Raw genomic sequence first — 23,961 nt, 5'->3', positions numbered from 1 at the left:
TGTATGCTTAAAAATAACTAGAGTTTGCCTGGGGTGGCTCAGTCGGTGGGGCTTCCAACGCTTAATTTCTGCTTGGGTATGATCACAGGGTTGTAAGAGTGTGGAGCCTATTTAAGATTCTCTTTCTCTCTCCATCTCCTTTTCTTCCTCCCTCCCTTCCCTGCTCATGCTCTCTCTCCCTAAAATAAAATTTAAAAAAAAATCAGAGTCTGCCTAAGATTTGTAGGGGATAGGAGAAACCTGCTCTTTGCAGGACCACCCTTTAGAATTCCACTTTAATATTCTTTGTTACAGGGCAAATGGCTCTTATAGACCGTGGTTCCTGCACCTGGCTGATCATAGCAGTCACCTGGGGAACTTTAAAACGACATACATTCCTGGCCACCACACCCGGAGATTCCAACTCAGCCAGAATCAGGCAGAGCCAAAGATCTGTGTTTTTTAAAATCTTTGCAGGTGACATATATATAAATTATTCACAAATGTTGGTATGTTAACTATCATTAATAATAAATCACTTTCCACACACCTCACAAATGGCCAAGACATACCATTGTTTGAGGTACTGTTTCCATTACATCTTTAACTTTCCGTGCATCAGGAGGGTTTGTTCCAACAGCCAGATGGACCCCACCTGTAGGGCTTCTGTTTCAAGTAGGGCTGGGGCAGGACAGACACTGCATTTCTGATGCGCTCAGGTAGGCATCATCATTGTAGACCATAATAAGCTTAGTTGAGTGTCTTCTCTGGTCTCTTTAATGTTTGTAATCATTGTAACATCCCCCTCTCATGTCCCTCTGGCATAGTACTAGGTGAATTATTGATGAGACAATGTAGGGATAAATGTTTTATTGGCCTCAATGACAGTGACCTTCCCACCACTTTCCAAAGAATATTGTGACCTATCCCCCTTAGCATGTAAGAAAGACTTCTGTTGGTTATCTAAGGAACATTGCCTCATGGGACCTCCGCTGAGGACAGGGTGGGGAACAACAGGATTTCCTGCTCTGGGCTTTAGGGGCTTTGTGCTAAATACAATGAGGTCACTGCCACATTCTGTCGTGGGGCCTCCAGCCATGCACATTGGACTCTCCCCAAGACTCCACTTTGCTTGTCTGTCACTCTCTTTCTCTAAGGCTGGCAGATTTGCTTTTCACCCACCAGCTCCTCTCTGTCTTTCTTTAGCTTATATTTAAATGTTAATATGTTGTTATATTTAAATCTTTAAACTGATTTGCCAGGACATTACCTAAACATATTCTGGTTGCTGTAACTCTTTCATTTCTGTGGGTAAACTTGTCATTATGTTGGAAGCTCAAGAATGACTACTCCAATCCCTGTGCTCAGGCTGTGCGGGGGGCCCCGAATCATGCCTGCATCCTTTGGCTTGTGTTTCTTCTCTGTTGGTGCTGGAACAGCTGTGGGCCATTTGGCACCATCTTCCCACCCATCTTCATTAGTATAAGAAATGTTTCTTGTACTAAAGAGACCTACACATGACCATCGTCCAGACCTCAACCCAGACACACCCCAAACAAAGTTTGGGAAAAAAAAGAAAAGAAGAAAGCCACTGACCATTATTAGCTGCTAAATACAGGAGTACACTGTCCAAGTCCTGCAAGAACATTCAGATAGTGTTTAAGTGGCTTTGTAACTTATGCGTAGCTACTTCAAATAAAAAACAGCACCCAGAAAAACATGAATAGTAATAGTAATTGGATTTAAAGATTCCTTCTATTTCAGAGTCCTGCTACCATGATAATATTTCAGATGGTTGTTTGGTTGGTATACTGTCTAGTTACCCCATTTCTGGGGTATGTGCCCAAAATGCAGGAGACAGAGGACCATCCCAGCTCCTCCCTGCAAACAGGGTTTGCTTTTGATGAGAGCATATAATTACGGAGAAATAATCCCTTCTAGATCAGCTCTACATCAGCCTGGCTCAATGGCCAAGTCTGTGGCAGTGAACAAAAGCAGCTTTCTCTGCCCATTACCCAAGGGGTCCCTGTGGGCCTCTGCTCCAGAGGTGACTAGTCAGCAACTAAAAGGAGCAGTCACTCTGCTATTCCACAATGCCAATGGCATGACAGGGACACCGCCTTTCCCCCAGTGCCATGGTGGCAGAAATGTTTGCCTGTGTGGAGCTGTGCTCTGGTGCTAATTGGTCGGCTTGGTTATGTGTGTTTGCTCTGGAAGTCTCCAAAACCCTTTTGGTGTTGTGATGACATTTGTGTTTCGGGAAACACGTCTGAACCTGGCTGACAGGAAAGTACTGTGTTATATAATAATAAAATTGAGGACTGAAAAAATTTTGACTCTCCCTTTGAAGAGTCAGGACAGTCTAGAGGGAAATGGGGTATTTTTCTTGTAGGCTTTCAGAAAATGGTGGGTAGTGATGGGGAGAGGTGTGGAGGAGGGAGGAAACATGGTCTGTATGTCAATCTTCACAAGTGCCCCTTTCTTTGAATCGGGATGTTGATAGCTTTTTACTTCACAAAGTGTGTGTGTGTGTGTGTGTGTGTGTGTGTGTGTGTGTGAGAGAGAGAGAGAGAGAGAGAGAGAGAGAGAGAGAGAGAGAGAGAGAGAGAGAGAGAGAGAGAGAGAGCGAGAGAGAGAGATGGTCAGGGAATGGTGTTGCAAGGAGAAATTGAAAACAGCTCCCAGCATTCAAAGAGACTGAAGAGATTCAAATACGAAGAAGTCAAGTTTACACCATTGTAGGCAACAGAGTGAGAAGGCCAAAGTATCTTGGCTTAATGATGCATATTACCACTGCTAGGGAGGAAACTAGGCATTCCTCAAAGTCCATCTTTTTTACATGTGTCAGGATCAAATATTTTGTAAGAGATACACAAGTTTGTAAAGCTTAGAGAGACATGAACTGGCTTCTGTACATAACAGAGAGAATCCAAAGCCCCTGCCATGTGGGAAGACAAATCCTCAGCAACCTAAGTCAGATGAGTTACAGGAAGAAAGCCAGCAAGGATTTCCTTTGGGATGGGGGTGGAGGAGCACAGGGAGAAGGAAATATACATGTATCTCTATGTAGGAAATTGTTGAAGAAGCAGACGGAAGTTTCCAATAAATCCTGTTTACCCTTGGAATCCAGAAGCAAATGAGCCTATGCTCAGTAGTCTAAGAAGTCACTGGCCATGTTCGGATTTCTCTGAGGAAGAGAATGGAGAAGTTTCTACCTAATGGTCTGGCAACATAAGACATACCCAACAGGCTTTACAGAACAAGTGCCCGACTATCTGTATTTCATAATAGTCCGTATTGGTAAGTTAATTTTCAGTAAATTCACATTGAAGAGATAACTAACTACATATAAGCCAGTTCAAAGTTATAAGTTCCTCTCACTCTCCTGTATGAACTTGACTTTTACCTCATGTCTTTCTGGACCTAATCCTCTGTGTTGATGCTTGATTGTCATCACAGCAGTTTCTCAAGAGCTGCTTCAAACTTGTTGGGCAGAGTTGTGTTCTCTTTCATAGTATCCCCAATATTCCAAATAAATTGCCACATGTTGTTGACTCCAGGCTTCAGAGAGATCTATCATATAAGGTTGGCATCCAATCTGTTAAACACTATCTTTGTCATGAAGATCTTCTCTAGTTAAGAGAGCTTACCATGTTGGTGCACCATTTTGTTTCCAGATGCTTACTCCCCTGAGGCTTGTTTCCTGCCACTGAGGGAAAAACCACATCTTGAGTCAGTGTGGGGGGAAAAATAGGCCTTATGAAATAATTTTCTGAAATTCTTGCCTATATCACGGCAAAGGAGGATACTCTTCTATCAGCAGAGATGGGTGTGAAATTCATAACGAAACTGCCCATCATATGCTAGGACCCTGCAGGTTTCAGTTGCCAATGTGTCAGACAGCAGGGAAACAGTAGTCCTTTCCAGCTCCAAATTCTCTGGTTCCTGGAACTGCGGCTGGAAGAAGCCTCAGTCTCTGGGGCCACTGAAGAGGGAAGTATGGATAGATTCAGGAGACATCAAGCAAAAGAAACCCTTGACTCAAGGTAAAAAAGACATCACATGTGAGAAAGGATTAAACTACAAAGTACACCAGAGATCAGCAAAACAGCAACCAAAGGAGAACAGGATCAAGAGTCTGCTAATAATTTAAAGAGTCTGGGTAAGAGGAGAAAATGAAACAATCCTCACAAGTTAGAATGGCGTGGTCACGGCTTAGCCAGGAAAGGGTACCACTTCTTGTTTGTGTGGACCTTTTGTGAGAAGCTGACATTTTCCAAGAGCAGAATATTATGGCAGGAACGGAAGGGGTACACAGCACAGTTTCCTACTCAAAGTTGAGAGAGTGGCCAAATCCTACCATGTGTAAACTTGTCTGTGTGTACACACAGAAGGCACTTTTTCTTACTGCCATTTACTTTTGGGGTACTCAAGCCTTATTCAGTGAAAGAGTGGAGGCTGCTTCTGAAAATATGCCTCGACAATTAAGCTACTCTATCTGGAAAAAAGAAAACCACCTTTAACAAGCTTAGTTGGGGTGCCTGGGTGGCTCAGTCAGCTGAGCCTCCGGCTTCAGCTCAGGTCATGATCTCACAGTACGTGGGTTCCAGCCCCGCATCGGACTCTGTGCTGACAGCTAGCTCAGAGATTGGAGCCTGTCTTCAGATTCTGTGTCTCCCTCTCTCTCTGACCCTCCCTGCTCATGCTCTCTCTCTCTCTCTCTTAAAAATAAATAAAACATTTTAAAAAAATTTTAAAAACAAGCTTGGTTTTGGGATTTTGTTAAAGGAAACTTTTGTGCTTGGACAGCAGTACCATTGGGGTAGGATTTGGAGGAAAGAGGATCCTGGTTAAAGTCTGATCAAACCTTACATGGTACCCTCTTCACAGTAGATGGTTAAGAAATGAGCGTTGCCAATGAGAAAGCAAAAAAAACTGTAAGTTTTTGTGAAGAAACTTAGGGGAACATTGTGTGTCAACTATGCCTCAATTAAAAAGAAATTTCCAAATCTAAAATGAAGGAAAAAACCCCGTCATGTGGATTTAAATAATTGTAAATAATTAATGATGTAAGAGTGAGGTACTTTGTTTCATATGTGATAATTAAGTGTTATAATCAAAGATTCATATGTCAAGTATATGAAGAGATTTCATTAAAGAATCTTTTGTTGCTGTTAAAAAAAAGAAACTACAAAGTATAGCAAAAGTTTGTACATATAAATATACAGTGATAATTATGTATGTGACCTAATTATATATGCATATGTGTGCACATAAATACATAAAAATATATTTATATATAAGTATGTAATCTCCATCAATAATTATATATGAACTAATTATATATGCATATATGCATACATGCATATATATTATCCAAGTATACATTCAAATTTAACCAATATATGTATATTAGATATGACATAATCTAAGTGTGACCCTAAAAAGCAATATCTAACATTAACAAGGATAGCTATACATTTGGAGGAGAGAGAAAGCACTGAGGGCTAGGGGCTGGAACATTCAAGAAAATATGTCAAGAAAGAAGGAATATGTGAGGTAAGTCTGATACGCAGGTAGAAAGGAGAAATTAATCTGGGCAATGGTGAAGACAAAGTCAAGGAAGAGGTGGGAGATTGTCTAGGAAGAAAAATGAAGTCCTAATGAATGGTCATATGCTAACCGTCTTCCATTTCATCTCTCTTCCTGCTTTGTGTGCTTTACCTCTCCCTTCTCCTCCTCATATCGTGAGTCCTTCTGTAGCACCCTTGAACCCAGCTACCAGCAACCAGAGCCACAGTGAATGCTTTGACCTTGATGTTCTCTGAGCTTCACTTCTTATTTTTTCTGGATCCCATGATTTATTCTTCAAATTATGAAATCAAACAACCCTGGTCATGTTATTCTTTCATTTTAGTTTCCTTCTCTTGCTCACTTTTCTCACTGCAGGGAGCGATTGTGTAGGTGTCAAAGTTTGGCACTGGGTTGACAATAGTCATCCAGGAAATACCCACCCACACACTTGGGATATGTCATAAGCCACCAAGTCAAAGGTGAATCTCTTTTATTAAATGGCAACACATTAGAAATTGACTGTTAAAGGAACAGACCTTTACTGACCATTCACCATGTATAAATTCTATGCAAAGCTTTATAAGGGACAGAAATGACTAAGACATTTATAAAAGCTTCATTTATTGGAAGAGACAGATGCATAACAACTGTCCTAATGTTGAAATCAATTATTGTGCCAAGACTCTTGGTTTCATCATACTCTATGATGATATGGCAATTTCCATTGAGAGTGCATTTTTTTGTACTTAAAATTCCTCCCTTACAAAGTTTCTCTCATAGAATCTAACTATTGAGGCAAAATTCAAAAGATTCAGCTAGCCCTGCCCAATTTTCCAATCGTTTTTTTTTTTGACTAAAATATCCCTCTCAATTGAGGGACTCTGTTTCAATACAGAGATTTATCTAGTTCAGCTCTACTAACTTGTGCCACAGCTGTCTACACTACATTCACAGCCAGTTGTGGTATGCTCTCCTGCTCATCCCGTTGACAGAGCCAAAGACACGAAAACCTGGTGAAAGATGGAGTAGAGGGAATTCTGTGATGTAAAGTCATGATTAATTGGTTAGCACTGGGAGGGGGTGAGCGGGAGAAATTGCTTTGCCGGAATTTGTGTAAACCTGAAAATCATTTACAATTGGATGGTTTCAGTTATCATATGAAGATTCACCATCTAGATGTCATAAAAAATTTTAGAACATTATGAATACATAGTCTGAAAAAAATGAGGGACATCAATGAAGTGTACCTAATTGAGTAGGAGGGAAAGACTGTGGTAAGTCTAAACTATGCTTATGTGGGACATTTAAGTACTAGACTCTAAGAGTATGTTTGACCAAGGAGGGTTCTGCATCATAGTGTGATATTGAGTGTAGTTTGAGGAAATTATGTCTTCAAAACAGTCAGCTACACTTCAAGCCTCCAGCTTCTGTGAGCCTGAGAAGGGAGGGACCTACCACCTCCACTTCTAGTGGGGCTTGAAGGAAACTCTTTTGCTTACTCTAGAATGAAGTGAATAAATGCATGGGTGTTTTTTAGTCAGGTAGATGTGAGTTCAGATTCCCGGTGGAAAAATCTTGGTTTTGTAGTCATTCTAGAGCTTAGTAATTTTTTTCCATTTACTAGTAAGTAGTGGCTAAAAAAATGTTTAGGACTTCCCAAGTATAAGGCACTGTTGTGGGGAGGCTAGGTGGTTCCGTCAGTTAAACATCCAACTCTTGATTTCAGCTCAGGTCATTATCTCAAGGTTCATGAGTTCGAACCCTGCATTACGCTCCTTGCTGGCAGTGGGGAGCTGCTTTAGGATTGTCTCTCTCCCTCCTGCTCTGCCCCTCCCCTACTCACTTCTCTCCAAAATAAATAAACTATTAAAAAAAGACATTGTTGTAAGCACTGGATGTATATTACTTAATCTAAATTCACAAGAATGCAATGAGATGATGTACGAAGAAGAGTTAACACAGCAGGTCTGGGGCTACTATCCTTAGAAAGCCCTGCTTGAAAGATTGGCCCTTGGCTGGCTTCTGGGAACTTGGATTTCAGGAAGGTTTCCACCATTCCCTGATAAGATTTACTTATTGTAGCTAATTGTACAAACCATGTGGATTGTGCTAGCACCTGGTCTTCTTTCTGGAGTTTGAAATTTTGGTATGTGCCAGACAGAGGATGCCTAAGTGGCCAGCCCTTGGTCAAAAGCCTAGGCTTGAGTATCTGATGAGGTTCTCTGCTAGACATCATTTCATACCTGTCATGACTCATTGCTGGTGGAATTAAGCCTATCCTGTGTGACTCCTCTGGGAAAGGATTCTTGGTAGCTTGTGACTGGTTTCCTATGGACTTTACCCCGCTTGTACTTTTCCTTTTGCTAATTTCAGTTTGATTCCATTGGGCATAATAGGTCTTAGTTGCAGATATGACTCTATGTTGAGTCCTCTGAGTCCCCCTATTGAGTCATCAAACTGGGGGTGGGCTTGGGGACCCATGGCACAGGTGTGTGACATTATTGTCATCTCAGTTTTAAAGGAGAGGAAACAGTATCATGGAGAGACTAAGTAAATACCTTAAGGTCACACAGCAGGCACTTGTCACCATCAGGGTTTGAACCCACTCAGGATAGTTACAGAGCCCTCATTTCCCCCTGTGGAGCCTCTATACTTCCATCATTGTGTGATTGTAAGTCAAAGGAGGTTTGCTCAGAACATACTAAATGCTCAATGAAACTGTATCACATTATTATGCACCATTTCTCTGTCCCTTCCACCTGCTACCCAGGAAAGCTACCATACATTTTCCAATGACAAGTAGAATGTCTCCAAGAAGTTGAACCATCCATGAGAAAAGAAAAGGAAGGGGAATGGCATGCAACTCAATGACTATCCTTTTAAATGTTTACTTTATGTTTGAGAGAGTGAGCAAGAGAGTAAAAGAGCACAAGCAGTGGAGGGGCAGAGAGAGGGGGGAACAGAGAATCCAAAACGGGTTCTGTGTTGACAGAAGACAGCCCCATGCGGGGCTTGAACTCACAAATTGCAAGATCATGACCTGAACCACAGTCAGACCCTTTACCAACTGAGCCATTCAGGTGCCCCAAAGACTATTTTTTAAACAAAAATATTTATAACAAGACCCTTTATTTATACACCAAATAGGGCCTCTATTCTTTCTCTCCTCTTTCCTCTTCTGTCTCCTTGGGTCCAGCTTGGAGGGGCTGGATACTGTGGTAATGATGTCAGCAGAGCTGGCTGGGTGTTTAGGAGAACTGAGGCAGAAGCAGGAGAGGGACTGGGCAGCTTGGGTTGAGCCCCTTTCATTAGGGTAACCCTGTTTTCTATCACCCATCCCCCACATGGGAACACATTGTCTTGCAACAGAATATTTAACATTCTAGTTGCTAAAATTATTTCTCAATCACCCCTTCCTACATTTCAACCCCTCTAGTTAATGTAGAAACATCCAGTCTCTTTCCACTGAGGGAAAAGAATGATCCTAGCATTCCACAAACTTATTCTTGCATTGCTTTCAAAGAAAAACCACTCTTTCTGTTAAATGCCAGTTTGCTATACATCAGAGCAAATGTATGGCAAATTGCTGTGTTGCCTTAATTGATAGATCAAGATGTCCTACTTCGAGCTGCATTGGCTAAAACTTAGTACATCTACATGGCAGAATTTGGAGGGTAATGGAAGATGCCCTTGATGTTAAACCTCATCTTCTCCATCTCTGCCTCAAAATCCCTTTTAGCAGGGAAACAAATTTATTTTGTAGAAAGAAATATGACTTAAAATGTAAATGGCGGGTGAGTAGTGGCTTGACAATGCCGAAATCTAAATCAATGAGATCGAATCCTTCCCTGTGAGCACATTTTGATAAAGTAAAATGGAAAGGAGCCCATGGATATTAGGTAGTTGGAAAGAGGACTTGGTCACACAAGTGCCGAAAGAAAGAGATGGGATCTACCTGTAAAATAGACTTTTCCATGGGAAGTCTTGGCCCTTGCTGGTCAGCACAATATAAGCAATATGGAAGAGGTGGAAATAAAAACACAAACCTCCTATCTTGAAATAAAGTGTCTTTTTACCTAAGAAAAAATCAATGTCTCCATGTCAAAAGCATGTACCCTGTCAGGATTCACTGTGAAGAGTTGCCTTGTTGTTAGATAAACTCTTTTAAGCCAATGACTCTGCCAAAAACCCCCAGATTTCAGTCCTAGCTGTGTCTGTGGCTCAACTGCCCAATTTTATATAAGTTACCTCATCAATTCTACCTCTATTTCAGTTTCATAATTGGTGGAGTGGGAGATATAAGAATGCTCCCAGGACCACAGTAGACATTGGATAAGATGATGTGGGTCAATGTGCTGACTGACCTCTAAGTACCTAAATGTTAGTTATGAATAGTTTGCTCCAATAATGTTAGCTATCACCAAGACTGAAGAGAAAAATCAAGCATGAAATAAAAACCTAGTTTTCACTGTATCAGCATTCAGAAAGGAGGGTTACCTCAAGAGTAGAGCCTTATAATGCTAAATTACAAATGGGAAGGTTATTGCGATAAACTCACTTGTATGACCAATTAAAATATTAACGTTTCCCCATTGTAGCAGCTTAATCCTTCCTCCTGGGTTGGTCTGTTAAAAACCACACGCAGCGGTCTAAAAAAAAAAGTGATTGGGCATCAATTAAGACTTAGGTCAGATTTCTCAAGTAGCCAGTGATTTAGTTGCTTGGATTAAGGGAGTCAAAAGCCTTACCAATGGCTGGATAAAAATAACATTCCTTACTCTTGTGATCATCCTACATCAAGGAAATGTTTGAGATTTAAGCAACATAGTATGATGTGCCTGCTACAGTTATTATATGGTTGGACTTCTGAAAACCACAGCAGCACAAATGTGTTTTATCAATCTTTGCTGTTGGTAAGAACCTTGGAGAAAGCAAATTTGAGTCACTTCCCAATGCAGTTCACTCTAAAATGGATCATTATTCTAAGGCACTCATCATGCGTGTTAGATTCAGATTCATCTGCTCAGAGCCCTCCACCTCCTTCCCCTCCCCTACCCCTCACCCCTCTGCTCCCCATCATTCAAACACTGTGCTTTCTTCACAAATGCTGCATACAGACTGTCATTAAGTTCAGAGTAAGCTGCAATTAGCAAGTCTGTCAGCTTCTCTTACAAGGAACTTATTTTTCAGTGGAAATTTTTGTAATGGTTCCTGCCTGATCTTTAACTCTTCCCTGGAGACAAAACTCCCCAGCTCAATTCTTGGCAATGTGATTCTAAGAGTGAATGATACCCCTTTGGAGCAATTAATTACTGTAATTTCTTAAATTTAGCTACTAGCTGTTTTGGCACCTTCCACACAGCACCCCTTGCAAATAAATCCTGCAGAGCTCTGAAACGCCTGGCCTCCCGGGCTGCACCCTCAGAGATTTGTAAGCCTAGTTCTTGTCCTCACAAGGCCTCTTCAGTGTGGTCAGGGGTAGTAAGCAAAAGCCTCAATGTTTCAGGGACTCACTTGCATTTATTTTACTGGGTGAGGTTGATAAGGTGATTGCCAATGTCGCCCAGTTCAACGACCAAGGGGCTGCTTGAGCTCACGGGGCTCTGTGTCACCTGAGCCCACGGGGCCATTTGCAAGTTGAGAAGGAGAGATAGGGATGGAGGATAACTAGGAATCCAAACAGATGGAGGAAGGTTTTCAACGCAGAAGGCAAAGCAATGGAGATCTGTTTAACTGACAGATAAAATAAACATTATTTCATTTATCAAATCCTGGGATTCCTCACAAGACCAGAAACTCAAGGGCTGTCTAGAGGTAAATACAATGATTTTTCTTTCTATTTGAGTCACACAAAGGTAACTACTAAAACACTTGGGTGTGTTACAAATCAACATACAACGAAAGAAATCATCGGATAGTTTTCTGACTTTAAGCCCAACTCAAAAATGTCCCATGCTGGCAAGGACTGTTGGTGCTGTTCTCATCATAGCTCAGCACATTACAGGGACTCCATAAATGTTTGTTGACTGGTGACTGATATGCACGTTGGTCTGCATGAAGACAAAGGACATCCTCCTTGTATTTCATCTCAATACTTCTACCCATGAGCTCATGCTTATCATCTAGGTAATGAAATATTATTCTGACCTTCTTTACAGAGATAGAGATGAATTTAATTGGATTATTTCATTCATCCTAGAAGTGTTTGGGTTTTGGTTTTGCATGCTCTTCTCTTCTGGGATTCTTGTCAAATTCTGTTCATTCTTTAGGCCCCTTCTCTTTTACGAAAACTTATTCTCTCTCCTCCTCTTCTTCCTCATAGTTAGGATGTACTGAGCATTTAATGTGTCAGATATAGCTCTAAGCCTTTTGCATATATTGACTCATAGAACGCTCAAACCCATGTACTGACTCAAAAGAAAAAAAAAACTAAACCCACACCAAGTGAGGTATTACCTCTCTTACCTCCCTTCTGCAGATGAGAAATGGAGAAACAGAAAGGTGCAGTTGTAACCTCTTCAAGACCATGCAGCAGGAAAGAGATAGAGGTGGGATTCGAACCCAAGACTTTTGGCTCCACAGCTGCCCCCTTAAGTATTCCACTGGTTATCCAGCCTCTTGGATCTGCCCATTTCCTAAACTCTGATGATCCCTTTTTGTTGTTGTTGTTATTGTTGTTTACAAGAAGATAAACAATAATCCTCATTTTATTAAAAATAGGCTAATCCTCTATGTCCTATCATATCTATTGCTTTGGATTTAGATCACATCGTTTCATATCTTTGTGGTATAGATCACCTTTATTCTTTTTTAACAGTAGCATAGGGGTGCCTAGGTGATTCAGTCAGTAAAACATCTGACTCTTGATTTCGACTTAGGTCATGATCTCACGGTTTGTGAGTTTGAGTCCCATGTCGGTCTCCTTGCCAACAGTGGGGAGCCTGCTTGGGATTCTCTCTCTCCCTCTTCTTCTCTCCCCTTTCCCCACCTCTCAAAATAAATAAGCTCAAAATTTTTTAAAAATAAACAAATGAGCACACAATCCTGATGGATTGTTTGGACAGTGTTCGCATTTTCAGTATCAGGCACAACTGCATTTATGAAATGCAAAATGAAAGAAACACATAGAAGGTTAAAGTCAAATAGAGTGTTGGGTCAAGTAGCTCTTTCATACTATTAAGAAATAAATTATTCAGCAGAGAGAAAATAAGACCTAGATGAGGCCAACAGTTCTCTAAATGGGTATTGAAGGAACATTGCTGCTGCAGGTATGTAAAACCCTTGTCTCTATGCAACACTTTGTTTAACTGTGAAATAGACATTTCGCTATTAAATCATGCTGGCAGGGACCCAGGAGGGCCAATCACGGGCCTGCTTGGAGCAAGGCATCACACGAAAGATTTCCTGAAGTTTCCTATGGCTGAAGCAAGCAGCGAGCCACATTTTCTCTGAAAACTGCTCATGCCAAAAATATTCTTTGCTCTGCTATATTGAGTTCAAGTCTGTTTTTCAATCAGGCTGTTATTCAAATACTGGAGTGGATCCAAATTTGCTTTCCTGGGGAAAAGTCTGTCTCTGCCTACAGCATGCTCAGTCCAAGGAGGTGGGCTCCTGGCCCTTCATAAGGGACAACCAGGCCTGCCCCTTTCTTGTGGTGTGCGAGGTGGGGAGGCCTGCCTCTGCCTTCCCACTACCTGCACGCAAGTAGAGAGAGCAGCTTTCAGGTCCCCCAGAAGCGCACCAGGGCCCAGCCACCTTGCTCCTCTGCTCAGACCACCCCCCTTCCCCTCTCACGATCTCCTCATGCTTTTCTAGATCTTTCCCACTCTGCGATGCCAGCCATCGGAGCCCCAGCTCTCCTGAGCAGGCTTCCTGACTTAAAGAGCTCTTCTCCTGCACGATGGCACTGGCCTCTAACACTCACCTGGTCATTCACTCACTCCTTTGTTTATCCATCCAACTGATACTACGCACCCTACCAATGTCAGACATCCAGCAATGAACAAAACTAAGTCCAGGGGAGTAGACAAAAAATAAGCGAATACACAGGTATTTACCACGCCAGGTGGCGGTATGTGCAGGGAACGGCAGGAGGGTTGGAGGCAAGGAGGTGGCTGTTGTATCGAACATGGTAAGGGAGGGCTGGTGTGATGACGTGATGTGTGGGACCTGATTGCTGAGGGACGGGAGGACCCTCTCACGGAAGACTTGGAAGGTCCTTTCAGTCCAGAAGTCCTTATTTGGGTACATAATTGGCCTTTTAGGGGAACACCAAGGAGGCCATTTAGTGGTTTTTTTTAAATGTGATTTTTGCTTTGCAAACAAATGTATGTTTTCTTCTCAACTTAAGCGTAGGCTTCCTGAGAGGGGTGGAGATGCCCAGTGACAAACGGTCATAATGCTTTCTTCAGTAAAATTCCACTCTCTGAAGTGTGCCGATCGAAGGTTTTGGTAAGGGCTGGAAAGGGCACAAGGACACTTTGATAGGATGATAAGCCCTAGCTTGTGGCCCTTGAATGTCCTAGGAAAACTCCAGTGCTCTTAGAGCATAAGTCATGCATGTGACCCTCAGTATCCAGGGCCAATTACAGCAGCTAGCAAGCAGGCACAGATAACCTCATTACCTTTAAAAAATGGATTATTAGGGTGCCTGCGGGGCTCAGAGGTTAAGCATCTGACTCTTGATATGAGCTCCGGCCATGATCTCATGGTCTGTGGGACTGAGCCCTGCATCAGGTTCTATGGGGACAACATGCAGCCTGCTTAGGATTCTCTCTCTTCCTCTCTTTCTCTGTCTCTTCCACACTTGTGTGAGCGTTCTCTCTCTAAATAAATAAGTAAACAAGCATTAAACAATTTTTAAATTAAAAAATGGGTTCTCAGTTCTAAATAATATGAACTAATCCCTTTATTCCTAATGTCTGCCCTTGCTTCAGACAAAATACCAAAAGCACAATGAAAACAAAGGCCAATAAAGTAAATAACTTAAAGCAACCAAAGAAATTAACACCTTAAAGAGTCCTAACTAAGCCTTACCAAATCAATGCTTCTTAAATCTTAACATCTTTATTAAGTGGTTCTTTTATCCATCTAGCCATAAAAATAGAGAAATATGAAAAAATAATAACTATGTGCAAAATACTTTGGCCACTTCATTTTTTTAAATTTTTAAAATGTTTTATTTATTTTTGAGAGAGAGAGAGAGAGAGAGCACGTGCACAGGGGAAGGTCAGAGAGGGAGACACAGAATCTGAAGACAGGCTCCAGGCTCTGAGCTGTCAGCACAGAGCCCGACATGGTGCTTGAAATCACAAACTGTGAGATCATGACCTGGGCCGAAGTCGGACACTCAACCGACTGAGCCACCCAGGTGCCCCTGGCTGCTTTATTTTAAATGCAACTGTATGCAATTTTTTAATCTTGCTGTCAGTTATAACTGAATTATATGTACTTTTGAAAGCTATATTGTGGATAAAATGTTGTGTATAACAGTTGAAATGCATTTATGGTCAAAATTTATACCCGAGGACCCTCCTCAACCATGAAGTCCATGAAGACACAACCTGATTATATCCCAATACCATATTATCAAGAAAATTGGATTTGATTGACTCACTTGCAGTGCTTCATGTAGGCATAAATATTACAAGTGATTTTAATTACTGGGCATCTCCTCCATATGAATTCCTTAAAGATGGGGATATTGTCTACCTAGCTTCACTGTTGAGTCCTCAGCACCTAGCACAGTGTCCACCCACAGGGAGCCCTTCCCTAATGTTGAGCAAATAACTACTAACTTATTTTCTGAGATGAGATATGGTATCTGTGATTATTAATTTTATGTGTCCACTTGACCAAGCCGAGAGACCTGGATATTGATCAAACATGATTTTAGAAGTTACTTGTTAGGTAAGATGAACATTTAAATTAGTTGACTCTGAGTAAAACAGATAACCCTCTCTAATGTGGGTGAGCCTCGTCTCATCAGTTGAAAGCCTTAAGAGAAAAAGAACTGATTTCCCCTGAGCAAGAATTCTGCCAGCAGACTCTGCCTTTGCCCTCAGCTGCAACTTCAGCTCGTCCTTGGGTCTCCGAGGAACTTGCCTGCTTCCACAGAAGCATAAGCCAATTCCTTAAAAGAAAGTTCTCTGTAGCATTATACATACACTCATATACTATTGGCTCTATTTGTCTAAAGAACCCTGCCTATTTCAGTATGCCTTACTCATTTACTCTCTCAGTGAATCATTCAACACATGTTATTTACCAAGAATGATTCTCACCCACAAAGGCCCCGCAGCCCCCAAAGCCAGACTAGTGACACAACCCAGAGAGCTTGCTTTTTTATTAAAATTTTTTTTTTTTATTTTAGAAAGAGAGATAGAGTGCACAAGTGGGAGAGAGGGGCAGAGGGAGAGAAAGAGAATCTTAAACAGGCTCCATGCTCAGTGCAGAGCCCAACATGGGCCTCAATCCCACAATCCTAGGATCCTGGGATCATGACCTGAGCCAAAATCAGGAGTTGGACACTCAACCAACTAAGCTACCCAGGCTCCTCCCCACGTCCGACAGCTTTTGACCTTAATTTCTCCACTCTGGTGGAGGCCAGAGAGCATTACCTCCTCAAAGTTTCATTTCTCTTGTGATGCAAAGGACCTGTACATCATCTCTCTAGAGAAACAGGTGCTAAGAGAACCTTGTACTAGCTAAAGCCATGTTGTGATGGTGTTATGGGAGGCATCCACTTACTACTGTGACTTTAGGGGAAAGCACTTCCCATGGTGGTGCTGAGCCATTAATAGTATCACTTCCTCTAAATATTTCCACTCTTTAGAGTGAAGCTGTGGGTGGGGAATTTCCGTCATGGAAACTAGCCGAAAGGTTACAAAAGGTTCACGGACACTGTACCATTTGATGTGTGGCAGCTAATTGGTCCCCCATAAGGCTAAGGAGCAGATGAATCTAAAAATACATCAGTGGGAAGCCTCTAGGGGAACATGGCGTGAAATGTGGTTCTCCTGGGGGACGCGGCAAGGTGATTGGCAGTGGAGGGAAAGAGTCCATATTCACGTAGACCCATCCACCGAAGGTTTGTGTGGCAGGGGAAGTGGACATTGAGAGTGAAAGCCTTTCTTAATGTGCCTGGAGGAAGCACAATTCACCCCTGGGAGTATGTTTGCTCTCTGGGGGTCTTTTTTGTCTCTTTCTTCCTTCCCCCTTAAGGCCCCTCCTCTCCTTTGATGTCTTTTTCCTTCTGGCTCTCAGTTCCCTAGTCCGTTTACCTCTTACCTTTAGTGAAAGCCTGTTTCTAACCTGAAGCAAAGCTTCACACCTCTGCTGGTAGTATTTAGTGCATGAGAGAGGGAGACATTTGAGGAGCATTGTGCCTTCCTGAAAGTCTGAGCCTTCATCTGTGGCAATGACCTAGCACTGTCAATGGAGAGAAACGATAAATAGACAGTCATGTGGTCACTTGATAGAATGCTATACATCATCAAAATAACTCAACACCTATTTGCGTTGATGTGAATAACATTCAGAACAATGTTGAGCCAAAGAGCCAGTTATGGAAGAATATATTACATAATTATATTTGCACTGCTTCTTGGACTTTTGGCTAAGATCAAGGGTGGCATAATTATATTTGCTTACAGTTCCCAAACAGGCAAAAATAAACAGCATAGACAGTACATCTAAATTACACATGAATTAATTTTTATATAAATATAGGCATAAATTACAATACACATATTGGATACGTGTATATATAGAAATGAGGCATATCTAAAAAGTAAGGAAACGTGATTAACACAAAATTTAAGACAGCAGTTCCCTTTGTTGGGGGCGTGTATAGAAACTGATACAGTTGATTAGGGGCATGAATCAGGACTCAAGGGTTGGTAAGGCAGGAAGCAGGGAAACATGCATTATTTTTTAATGTTTATTTATTTTTGAGAGAGAAACAGACAGAGTGTGAGTAGGAGAGAGGCCAAGAGGGAGAGACACACAGAATCTGAAGCAGGCTTCCGGCACTGAGCTGTCAGCACAGAGCCTGATACGGGACTCAAACTCACAAACCACGAGATCATGACCTGAGCCGAAGTCAAACGCTTAACTGACTGAGCCACCCAGGTGCCCCAACATGCATGTGTTTTATTTCTATTATTATTAAGAATGTATGCATGCATAAGAAATACTTCTTGGTAGTATGAAATGTTTTGCAATACTTAACAATTTTTCTAAAGGAGAATTTGTGCAGATTATTAATCCTCATTTATTGTCTTCCTCAGAACAAAGGGAGGGGCTTGGGGAATAACAGCTGCTTATAAAAACTAAGGTTATAGGCCTCCATTAACCAAAGCGTCCAGTCAGAAATGAAGATGAAAACTAATGTTCACTTGTTCACCATTGCTGACTTACTTCTGACCCCCCAAGGTGCTTCCTTAGGGCAGAACCATCATATAATGGAGCCTGCAGGGATGTCAGTTTCAAGTAGTCTGTCATCACCGCCTGGATACTTGGGCGCTATTGTGGGCGCAGTGACGTTAGTTATTTGAATAATCAAAAAAGTCTCCAGCAAAGGGTGGCTTGGAGACCCCACCCTGTCGTTCGTGGCCCGGCAGCAGCACGCAGCTAGCTGGGTGGGAGAAGATGCGGCCGTGGCCTTGAGGAGCTCCTGCTCTAAAGAAGTTCTGCCAGTCTTCTCTCAACAGCCCCCTCCTGTGTCTGCCATTTCAGCTGTGCTCCCAGCACAATTAGTAACAGGATTTTTTTCTTTCAGTCGACTCACTTTTTTTTAACTGAGAGATATTTACTTATATTAAAAGAAAGTGTATACCACTCCTGCAGCTAAGTTGCCAGTGCCCCTACGGTTAATAGGAGGTCATCATGAAAAATAGATGCAGAAAAACAAACCTATGCTGGTAAATTTTAGCTAGCTACCAGTGCCTGCTGATGGCTCATAACCCAAGGCCCAGTTACTCCTTGTTAAAAAGGTAAATGGCCAATGGTTAGAGAATGTTAAGATCAGGCCCCAATCAAGCAATCCAAAGAGTGAAAATGGAAAAGTTTTCTGTGACAGCGTCTAATGACTCAGTGGGATTTTTATGCCTTATCTGTGGATCGTGTACCATGTAAAATTATCCTATGGGGCCCCGCAGTTTGGAAACTTTGATCAAAGGAGTTGCCAAGAGACAGATAAGCAGAAGGAAAATGCATGTGGTACAGTTATGTACAGGACACATCAAGTCTAAAGGAGCTTTCCCCGGGGTGCCTGGCTGGCTCAGTTGGAAGAGCATGTGACTCTTGATCTCAGGGTTGTGAGTTCGAGCCCCATGTTGGATGTAGGGATTACTTAAAAATAAACTATTTTCATTATTTTTTAAATGTTTGTTTATTTTTGAGAGAGAGAGACAGAGTGCAGGCAGGGGAGGGGCAGAGATCAAGGGAGACACAGAATCCGAAGCAGGCTCCAGGTTCCAAGCTGTCAGCACAGGACTCAAACTTACGAACTGTGAGATCATGACTTGAGCCAAAGTCAGACATTCAACTGACTGAGTCACCCAGGAGCCCTAAAAATAAACTCTTTAACAAAAAGAAAAAAAAAAGGAGCTCTCCCTGTGTACCTGGGTTCTTTCTCTAAGCAAAATCTCAAAAGGGACTGAGGAAGATCTCCTCCAAATGGCCCTGAATAGATATGAGTGATATGGAAATGCAGATGCCTAAGTAAATGGGGACAGCGGATGACATGACCAGAGTATCCACCGGGCTGTGTAGCAGATGGTCTTTGCTTGAATTTCCCCAGAAGCCGACCCTGACTCAGATTCAAGTGCATGTACTTTGTTGGTTTGTTTATTTATTTACTTTCAAAGTTTATTTATTTATCCCGAGAGAGAGAGAGAGAGCCAGTGAAATTTGGGGATGGAAGGAAAGAGAAGGAGAGAGAGAATCCCAAGCAGGCTTCCTGCTGTCAGTGCAGAGCCTGACACTGGGTTCAAACTCTCAAAACCATGAGATCATGACCTGAGTCAAAACCGAGTTGGATGCTTAATGGACTGAACCACCCAGGTGCCCTCAAGTGCATGCAGTTTAACCAATGATCCCAGGACACTTTGCTGGGGAGCAGAGAGCCACAGAGGAGTAGTGAGAAGGGAAGGGCATGTAAGAAGCCCATTATCAAGCCGGCTACCACTGTGGTAACTGAACTTAAGTTCACGTGGAAGCTGTAGGTAAAAGAGGCATCTTAGATTGTTCTACTCAGGCCTGAGGGACCTGGGATGTTTATAGCCCCCTGGAGAGTTAGTTTCTGGGCATTTTCATTTGCCTTTAAGCAAATACAGTGGCCCTCCTTGGCTTGGAGAAAGCTCTCAGGTCCTGAGACTCAGGCTGTTAGAAGTTAGTTCAGTCCCAACGAGGCCCAAAGGATGGAGGTAGGAAACTGTTTTCACTACGCCCTTCCTCTGCTAGAAACTTAAAAACCTTGTCGTGTTTGAGCCATCCCACAGCATTCCAAAACGACTCTTTCCCCTCATTTACATACAGAGAAAGAGGCTCTATCATTTTGGGCATCATTTGCCCAAAGTCAGGCAGCCTGTGTTCTACACCTCTAGTTACACCTTCCTAGTCCTCTTTTTGAACATCAAAGTGAAATTCACATAACATAAATTAGACGTTTTCAAGAGGACATTTCAGTGACATTCAATATATTCAAAATACTGTGCCAAACCACCTCTATCTGGTTCCAAAACACGTTTTTCACCCCAAAAGGAAGTCTCCTATTCATTAAGCCCTTGCTGCTCAGTTTCCCCTTCCCAGCCCCTTGGTAGCCACCAACCTGCATTCTGTCTCTATTGATTTATCCATTCTGGATATTTCGTATAAATGGAATCATGTCCTTCTTGTGCCTGGCTTTTACTTTGCACAGTGTCTTTGACACTTATCCCTGCTGGAGCATGTATTAGTAGTTCATTTTGGTTTTGGTGGTTGAATAATATTCCGTTGTATGGACATACCACAATTTGGCTCTCCACTCACCTGCTGATGGACATTTAAGCTGCTTCGCCTCTCAGGCTGTTGTGAATAGTGCTGCTGAGAAAGTGTGTACACATGTACTTATTTGAGTCCCTGTCTTCAGTTGAATGTTTAACTAGGAGTAGAATTGCTGAGTCATTTAGTAATTTTGCATTTCACTTTTCAAGAAACCAAGCTAGTCTTCTTAGAAGGCTCCTTATTCTCTACGTCTGTTTCTTTCTTTCTTTAAAAACATTTTTTAAGCATTTATTTATTTATTGAGAGACAGAGGGGAACAGAGCGCTAGGAGGAGAGGGGCAGAGAGAGAGAGAGGGAGTCACAGGATCCAAAGCAGGCTCCAGGCTCTGAGCTGTTAGCCCATAGCCTGATACGGGGCTCAAACTCACAAACCATGAGATCATCACCTGAGCCGAAATCTGATGCTTAACTGACTGAGCCACTCAGGTGTCCCATGCTCTACCTCTATTTAAATGTTAGAATGCCTTGGAGCTCCTGGGTGGCTAAGTTGGTTAAACATCTGACTTCGGCTCAGGTTGTGATCTCACGGTTCATGAGTTTGAGCCCCACATCTGGCTCTGGGTTGACAACTCAGAGCCTGGAGCCTGCTTTGGATTCTGTCTCCCTCTCTCTCTCTCTCCTTTCTTTCTCTCTGCCCCTTCCCCACTCATGCTCCTCTCTCTCACAAAAATAAACATTAAAGTAAAATAAATATTAGAATTTTTTGAGATTTGATTCTAAGCCACCCTCTTCCTTTCTCATTTGATACTTTCCTTCAAGTAGGTATCAGCCAGAGCCATGGTTGCAATTACCAAGTCTATGCCAAGGGTCCCCAGACCTCTCCTCTGAGCTCTAGAGATCAGTCAGTGTCAAATGCCTGGCTGACATCTGCATTTGGATCAATTCTAGAACTGAACTAACCCAAGTCTGGACCTCACCAGCTTCCCTAGTCTCTGTGATCGGCAAGCAGCCTCAAGATCCATTTGAATGGGCAAACCAGGAACCTGGGGGTCATCTTGTACACTTTCCCCCTCGCTGTCCTTTTCTGTCCACCACAAAGTGTTGTTGATTCTCCTTTCTAGCTGACTTCTAAATTTGTGTAATTCTGTCTCTGCTGCTACCACTCTTGTCCATACTCACATAGACATCCTTGGCTGCTGACTCCATCCACCTGCTGATTGGTCTCCTTGTCTCTACGTGTAGTTCTTTCCATTCATTCTCCACACCTATTCTAAATTTTTTTTATGTTTTATTTATTTTTGAGAGAGAGAGCCTGAGCAGGGGAGGGTCATAGAAAGATGGAGACACAGAATCCAAAGACAGTTTCCAGGCTCTGAGCTGTCAGCACAGAGCCCGACACAGGGCTCAAACCTACGAATCCTGAGATCATGACCTGAGCCAAAGTTGGATGCTTAACCGACTGAGCCACCCAGGCGCCCCTCCACACCTATTCTAAAAGCCGTGGAGAACCCCTCTACCTCCTCCAAGGCTTTTAGAATAGGCAGCATCTTTGAAGCTACACTTTGGGCTCATTTTGCCCTACTACCCACTTGCCTCCGCTTGATTCTGTGGTCTCCTACCTCAGGAAATGGTATGCACTGTTCTCTCTGCCTGGAGCATAGCCTTGTGAACTCCTACCCCTTTTTTCAGTTCTAGTCTCACTTTCCCTCTAGAAACCTCCTTGCCTCCCAGAGGAGATCAGCTTCCACAGTATGTTCTGATCCTTATCACATTTGTGTGATTAGTAATTAACATCTGCTTCTCCCCTGCCCTGTAAACTTTTTGGAAGCAGGGCAATGTCAATTTTGCTCCATCTTATGTAAGTTTTGACTTAAAAGTAGCTGCCACATGAATTGACTAATTAATGAGTGAGGGGGGAGCTCCAACTCAAAGCTGATTTCCCATCCTTCGCTTTCCACTTCTCGTCCTAAGACAGGCAAGTCCTTGCAAATTGGAAGGACTTTATGCTCAAACTGAAAGGAAATAGAAACAAGGAGAAAAATCCCTTGACTGGTTCCCAGGGTCCTGTCATGGGCAGCTGCTCTTCACACCCCCTGCTGGGTGGGAACCAGTTTTCTGGGTGGGGGGGAGGAGCTTCTCAAGCACGGGTCCAGAAGACCAGGGCATCCGCCCTCAGCTCTCATCATGGGCACAGAGGGAAGCAAGCCAGCTCGCCAATGTCCACACAGCTTTGAACAACACTCAGCCCTTTTTGAATGGCATTCCCTTGAAAGTTGTATGTGTTCTTCATTTTGAAATGATTTCAGCAAGATGAAAAGGCTGCCTCAATGCCTTTGTGGAAGAAAGGTTAACGAATGAATGAATGAGTCAAGTGAATTAGTAAATAGAGAAAAAAGAAAGGATGGAGATGTTGAGTGGCCCAGTGTGAACAGGTAGAACACAGTATAATTTGTCCCCCACTCCTTAGAGATGATGCTAATGGCCAGTTGTCTGCAGAGCTGGACACACTGAGTCTAATCATCAATCATCGTTTCCTCCCCCTCTGGGGTGATTCCCAGAGGGACCAAAAATGACGTGAATGACTCTAATCCACCATAATGTGCAAGTGACCCAGCCCACACTTTGAAATATTGAAGTAATTTAGGAGAAGCCAAAGCTCAAGGTCATTACAGGTAAGCTCTCTGAGGAGGGTAACAAGGGGGAGGAGCCATTCAGCTGATACACCAGGAAGCACCTACCCAAGATGACTTAAAAAAAAGAATCATGTAGGCTTTAGGTCCCATTAAAGCCAGTGCCTACAGGTCAGCTTAAAAGAATCCTGGAGTCACTCTCCTCCGTTGGGACATGTGGAGTCCCTCTCAGTTTCAGTTAAGGGGTGTCAACCGTGGGGAACACTAACAGATTGTCTGATAGCAATTCAGGAAGTCAGAGTCTGAGTGAGTCCCACCCCTCTGCCGGGCCACAACAAGTGTCTGAGAACTTACCCGGGGCAGAACCACTGCTGCTGGATCAGCTTGTGTCCCTGGGGTTCTCCCCCTCTCCCCGGCCAGGCAGGTGGGAGGTGGCGGTTCAGTCCTGCCTCATCATTTGGCTTCTGTCTTGCCACCGCCACCAGATTTGCTTCTAAAGGCAGCTGCAAGCATTTCCCTCGCGAGCCACCCCCCACACAGACTGTGAGCAGGGGATGTATGTGTGTTTTTCCTTCCGGTTGCTGCAAGTGATGTTGTCTCAGTCCATTTCCTCTCTGTGCCTTTTTTTTTTTCTTTGGGGGACTATATGTAGTTCAGGGGCAGGTGAGAAATGTAGCTCTTATCTATACTGCTTGCTTTTTTGAGAAACAGAGGTGATCTTTAAATTATCATTGCAATGACATTCTGCAGAGTGGCATGAGCTTTTTTCCAGGCTGCTTGGAGGCAAACA

General features: G+C 42.8%; 1 protein-coding gene across 3 annotated transcripts in view; it reads right to left on the bottom strand.

Annotated features, from left to right (window-relative positions):
• Positions 1 to 23,733, bottom strand: part of NEDD9 (neural precursor cell expressed, developmentally down-regulated 9) — a 170,745-nt gene extending 147,012 nt beyond the window's left edge. The window contains exon 1 of one of the 3 annotated variants that reach the window (XM_029943727.1): positions 23,526 to 23,733. The gene's annotated coding sequence lies outside the window, so the exon portion shown is untranslated. Of the gene's footprint in view, positions 1 to 3,629; positions 3,646 to 23,525 lie in introns of those variants that run through there. The other 2 variants (XM_029943729.1, XM_029943728.1) reach the window with 2 other exon arrangements.
• Positions 23,734 to 23,961: the final 228 nt, after the last annotated feature.

This window comes from Suricata suricatta, chromosome 7, assembly GCF_006229205.1.
Source record: "Suricata suricatta isolate VVHF042 chromosome 7, meerkat_22Aug2017_6uvM2_HiC, whole genome shotgun sequence".
NCBI classification, from domain to species: domain Eukaryota; kingdom Metazoa; phylum Chordata; class Mammalia; order Carnivora; family Herpestidae; genus Suricata; species Suricata suricatta.
Note: the sequence above shows the minus strand (reverse complement) of the source record. Positions and strands in the feature narration are given on the sequence as shown.